Source organism: Nylanderia fulva, unplaced genomic scaffold (genome assembly GCF_048542155.1).
Source record: "Nylanderia fulva isolate GAGA-0341 unplaced genomic scaffold, ASM4854215v1 Scaffold839, whole genome shotgun sequence".
Classification (NCBI taxonomy): Eukaryota; Metazoa; Arthropoda; class Insecta; order Hymenoptera; family Formicidae; genus Nylanderia; species Nylanderia fulva.
In genome coordinates this window covers 26,619-32,739 of record NW_028190960.1, presented here as the reverse complement: position 1 = coordinate 32,739, position 6,121 = coordinate 26,619, and the positions used below count along the sequence as shown (strand labels likewise).

Genomic DNA, 6,121 nt, shown 5'->3' with positions numbered 1-6,121 from the left:
GGCGAAAGCAACACGCCGCGTAACGGACTTGGCTGCATTCTCGCTCGCCCGGCGAAACAACACGCCGCGAACGGACTTGGAAGAATTTCCGCTCGCCCGGCGAAAGCAACACGCGCGAGCGAACTTGAAGAATTTGTCGCTCGCCCGGCGACAGCACACGCCGGCTAGCGAACTTGGAAAAAGCGGCTTTGTGGCGGGAAAGAACCTGATGTGTCGCGCCGTCCACGAAATGCAACACGCGCGATCGACTTGGGGTAACGGGCGGCGCGGCCGCCGGAGGTGTCGTCCGCCAACGAAGCAAACATGCCGCAAACGGACTTGAAGAATTTTCTTGCTTCGCTCCCGGCGAAAGCACCGCGCGAACGGACTTGGAAGAATTTCTCGCTCTCCTGCGAAAGCACCCGCCGCGAACAGACTTTGGATGAATTTCTGTTCTCGCTCGCCCGGCTAAGCAACACGCCGCGACGGACTTGGAATAATTTTTCGCTCGCCCGGCGAAAGCAACAAACGCCGCGAGCGGACTTGGAAAAACGTCTTGAGCGGCCGGAGGTGTCGCCCGCCTACGAAAAGCAACAACACCACGCCGCGATCGGACTTGGGTACGGGCGGCGCGTGTTGCCGCGGAGGTGTCGCCCGCCAACGAAAGCCACACGAGCCGCGATCGGACTTGGGTTACGGGCGGCGCGTGCCGCCGAATGTGTCGCCCGCCAACGAAAGCAACACTCCGCAATCGGAACTTGGAAAGAATTTCTCGCTCGCCTGCAGAGCAACGCGCCGCGTAGCGAACTGCGCCTGTGCCGAGTTCTCGCTTGTACCGCACACGACGAGCTAACTGATTAATTAATGAGGACGCATCGGAAAGTTTATTCGTTGCAAACACTCCGGCCTTCGCGCTTATCGGCATCCTTCCTGCACGTCCACGATCGTTCCCGTAGAATCTCGAAGATTGTTGCATCCGACGAGTGGTAGCCGTGAATAGCAGATTCCGTATAACGTGTCGCGCGGTCGTGCGGAGCTTTTCCGAAAAGTACGAAAACTTTGTCCGAAACGTATTTCCGTATCGTAGCATTATCTCCTCGTATCGGCGCTATTGCCGTCAAGTGTCCCGTAGGTACCACACGCCGGCGGGCGACGACTTGGAAATCATTCGGATTCGTCCGCCGGAGGTGTCGCCCGTCCCCGGAGGTGCCGTCCGTCCCCCAATTTGACGCGGCGTTATTTGGTGCCGCACGTAATATCACTACGCCGTACGAATCCGTCTCGGTGCCTCGCGCGTGATTTCGCATCGGGATAGTTTTCCGTACGTAATCGCTGTCCACCGAGCTTGCGTGTTGCGTAATCATCCGTAATAATGCGAAATATATGTCTCCGACACGTGGGTTTGCGAGACACGTTTCGAGTGTAGTAATCGGACAACGCCCTCATGTCGGAGCGAGCGCCGAATAGTAAGTAACTTTCGTCCGAAACGTTTTACTATCTCTCCTCGTTTGCGGCGCCGGTAATCGTCGTTAAGTGTTCCGGGAGTTACCGCCGGCGGTCGTCTGACTTCGAAAGATCATTCGGTCGTCCTAGGTGCCGCCCGTCCCTAAGGTGTCGCCGGTTGTGCGTGGTTCCCTGAGGTTGTTCCCCGTCCCGTGAGTGTCGCCCGGCCGGAGTGCCGCCCGGCCCGGAGGTGCCGCGGTCGGGCCCGTGGTTCCCGGAGGTGTCCCCGGCCGGAAGGTTGTCTGCCGGTCGGCCGTGGTTCCGGAGGTGTCGCGCCGGCCGTAGGTGCCAGCCCGACCGGAGGGCCTGCCCGGCCCGGAGGTGCCTGCCCGGCCCGGAGGTACCGTCGGTGCTTATACCTTATTGTTCCCGGCATTTCGTTGTTTCCCTCTTAATTAATGCTAATTATCGGTTTGACATTCGCCATACGGCTATCGTGATAAATATTTTATTGTCAATAGGACTTTTTCGATCGTTTTCGCTCTCCGCGACAATGTCCCTCGATGAACGCGCCTTTCTGGCGCTCTCGCTCGCATACGGCCGTGCGTAGGACCGTGCTTCCGCCGACCCTCCTGGCCGGCCGGTTGGGTATTTATAAGAGATACGTCGCGCGTCGGCGCCGTCGAATGAGGTTCCGTTTGTGCGAGTCCGTACGAGTCGTAAGTACTTTCCTCGAGTCTCTCGCCACTCCGGCGTGTTTCGACCGCTCTCCGTACCGTCGCCGACCGCTTGGCCGGTCGGATTGGGTACTATAAGAGTAGGAGAGAATTACTATGTACTGTCGCGCTCTCGACGTTGACAAACGAAGAATCGCCCGAACGTCGAACGGAATTTTGGTCGAGTTCGCGACTTTTCTGACACGGAGAGAACATTTCTATAAAATGTTTGATTTGGAAACCACGAATATATAAATATATACGATCGTCGCAGAACGCGCGACGCGCCAAGTCTTTTTCTCATGCCTTGGAGTTTGCGTGTCTCGCGAAACGTAGTTCGACTCTCGCTTTCGTCTCGTATTCCTCTTCGCCGGGGATTAACGGTGCGGCTCTTCTCGTCGTCGCCTAAACGCGCGCGCAAAATAACGCACACTTATTTATTTACGAGCACAGCATGCCACGATTCGGTGTCGCAAGACCGAATGGCTCTTTTGGCGCGCACGCTCTAGTGTGTTTTTGGGCCGCGCGGTTCCTCTCGTTTTACGTAACCAGCAGCGGAATCGATCGCGCTTACCGAGCATCTACTCCACGGATACAGTTTGCGGAAGAGTTGCTTCTTCCCCTGCTTTGTGACGGCCGAGCCCGAATTCCTTAATTGCTTGTCGTGTTCGGTAAACCGCGTACAACCATACAGAACAGTCCCCTCGCGTCTAAGCTCGCCCATCGTCGATCTAGCGTCATGGTGAATCGCGCGGTCTCTCGAGACCGCGCATCATCACATTTGGGAGAATAAGACACGAGTATTTGGATCTTGTGGATTTTGAACGGAGAGGAGGAGAAGAGGAGAGGCGGCGGCTCGGGGGTTTACTGCTCGCTCCGTGTCTCTCGTACGCTTTACATAATAGCGTTAAAAAACACAGCAGAGTGTCGCCGACCGGCCTGAGCAGACCGGCGGCAAATCAAATTGCTACATACGAGTCGTGGCGCGCGCGCGTCGGTGTTTCGGCATCGAACGCTCGCGCGCGGCGAAAAAGAGCTAGCGACGGATTTTCGGGCTCGCTCTCGATGTTCCTTCTCCCTTGCGAGTAACCGAACACGAAGCTCCCTGGTTTGATCCTGCCATTGTAAGTCATATCTGTCCCAAGATAGCCCATGACTGTCTCAGTGCATGCCGAATTAAGGTGAAACCGCGAATGGCTCATTAAATCAGTTATGGTTTCATTTAGATTGTAACCACATTTACTTGGGAATAACTGTGGTAATTCTAGAGCATCATGCAAAACCAGTCCCGACATGATGGAAGGACGCTTTTATTAATCAAAAAAACCAATCGGTGGCGGCGCTCGCCGTTCGTCCACCTTTAGTTGTTGACTCTGAATAACTTTGTGCTGATCGCACGTCCTAGAACCGGCGACGCATCTTTCAATGTCTGCCTTCACTGTCGATGGTAGGTTCTGCCGCCTACCATGGTTGTAACGGGTAACGGGAATCCGGGTTCGATTCCGGAGAGGGAGCCTGAGAAACGGCTACCACATCCAAGGAAGGCAGCAGCGCGCACTTACCCACTCCCGGCACGGGGATGTAGTTACGAAAAATACGATAACGGGAACTCATCCGAGGCCCCGTAAATCGGAAATGATCACTTGTAAATTCCTTAACGAGGATCATTTGAGGGCAAGTCTGGGTGCCATCACCGCGGTAGTCCCAGCTCCAATGCGTATCTTAAAGTTTGGTTGCGGTTAAAAAGCTCGTATTGGAATCTGTGGCGCACACCGTCGTTCACCGCTCGCGGTGTTTTAACTGGCGTGATGTGGGGACGTCCTAACCGGTGGGCTTGTTGCGCGAGGGCGGCCCAATATATCCCGTCGCGGTGGCTCTTTACTGATTGTCAGAGTCGGGCCGGTACGTTACTTTGAACAAATTGAGTGCTTAAAGCGGCTACCTTCGCCTGAATACTGCTGCATGAATATGGAATAGGACTGGGTTCTATTTTGTTGGTTTTCGGACCCCGAGGTAATGAAATTTAATAGGGACAGATTGGGGCATTCGTTTGCGACGTTAGATGTGAAATTCTTGGATCGTCGCAGACGTACAGAAGCGAAAGCATTTTGCCAAAATGTTTTCATATTAAAAATCAGAACGGAAGTTGAGTTTGACGGCGATCAGATACCGCCCTCAGTTCTAACCATACGATGCCCAGCCGATCCGCCAAGTTCCTCCCGATGACTCGGCGGGCAGCTTCCGGGAAACCACAGCTTTTGGGTTTCCGGTGAAGTATGGTTGCAAAGCTGAAACTTTAAGGAATTGACGGAAGGCACCACCAGGAGTGGAGCCTGCGGCTTAATTGAACTCAACCCGGGAAAACCTCACAGGCCCAGACACCGTAAGGATTGACAAGCATTGATAGCTCCTTTCTTGATCTCGGTGGGTGGTGGTGTCATGGCGCCGTTCTTAGTGGTGGATGCGATTTGTCTGGTTAATTCGATAACGAAAACGAGACTCTGCCTGCTAAAGTAGGCTACCTTATGGTAATCCGCGAAGGCCCCCCGGCTTCGGACTGGCGGGTTTTTTACTATACCACGTACAAACAAATCTTCTTAGAGGGACAGGCGGCTTCTAGCCGCACGAGATTTGAGCAATAACAGGTCGTGATGCCCTTAGATTTTCTGGGTCGCACGCGCGCTACACTTAAAGGAATCAGCGTTTGTTCCCTGGCGAAAGGCCCGGTAACCCGCTGAACCTCCTCGTGCGAGGGATTGGGGCTTGCCATTGTTCCCCATGAACGAGGAACTCCCAGTAAACTGCGAGTCCATAGCTCGCGTTGATTACGTCCCGCCCTTTGTACACACCGCCCGTCCGCTAACTCTCTACCGATTAAATGATTTAGTGAGGTCCCTTCGGACTGGTGCGCGGCAATGTCTCGGCATTGCGATGTTTGCCGGAAGATGACCAACTTGATCATTTTAGAGAAGTAAAATTCGTAACAAGTTTCCGTAGGTGAAACCTCGGAAGATCATTAACGTTCCGGAGGTCCTGCTCTGCGGTCGAGAGTCCCTCTTTTTGGGAGAGACCCCGGGCTCGCAGCACGGCACTAAAGGGGGACGCGCTAAAAAGGCGCTCCGGGAAAAAAAAGAAAAAAAGGATTTGACGGAATTTGTTTTTGTGTTTGATATAACGACGGACGCCATCGCCCTTCTGACCGAAATAGTCGGAAGCAAGCACGCGCCGGCGGTTTTTCGACGACGATTGGAGCGAGACCTTCGGATCACGCTGTGTTGTGCCTTCCCGGCCACACCACACAGACGTCATTCGGCGTTTAGGCGAACCCGGGGTAACCTATGCCCGCGCCGCGTGTGTGCAGCACCCCCGACGTTCGTCGCGCGCGCCCCCCCTGTCCCCCCCAGCTCCAGGGGCCGGGGGAAAAACAAACCCGGTGGGGAGGAGGGTTTTCAGCGAGAGGACCCCCCCAATATTATTATAATATACAGGGTGTTTAAAACAACCGTTTGTCCTTAAAAAGTGTATTCCTATCAATTCTAAGACGATTTTTCCTTTGCCAAAATTTTTTTCCGAACTTAGTTTTTAAAATAAAAAAAAATTTCAAATTCAGCACAGTAGGGCTGTAATCAGGAGCGGGCAAAAACATTATCCGACCGGGCGATTACGGGGCGCTCGAACATCACTGTTTGTTACACCGGGTTTTTTTTGTGTGTGTTGGGGGCGGTGTGTGTCGCGTTTTCACCACACACACACACCTCTCTTTTCTCTCTCTCTCTCCACTGTTCTTACCTTTTAGGATGTTTTTGTCCCCTTTGACAATAATGTTGCCTGCGGATACAACCGAATTGACACACTGTGACACCTGCAAAAGAAAAAAACTTTTTTTTTTTTAATAAATTCTATTTACCTTTTTACTACGCACTTGATTAAAAAATTATTGTAATAAAATGATTACAAAATTACAAAAACTAATCACAACTGAG

General features: G+C 53.2%; 1 pseudogene; it reads left to right on the top strand.

Moving 5' to 3' along the window:
• Window positions 1-3,240: 3,240 nt before the first annotated feature.
• Window positions 3,241-5,157, top strand: LOC146719842 (small subunit ribosomal RNA; annotated as a pseudogene).
• The last annotated feature ends 964 nt before the right edge of the window (window positions 5,158-6,121 follow it).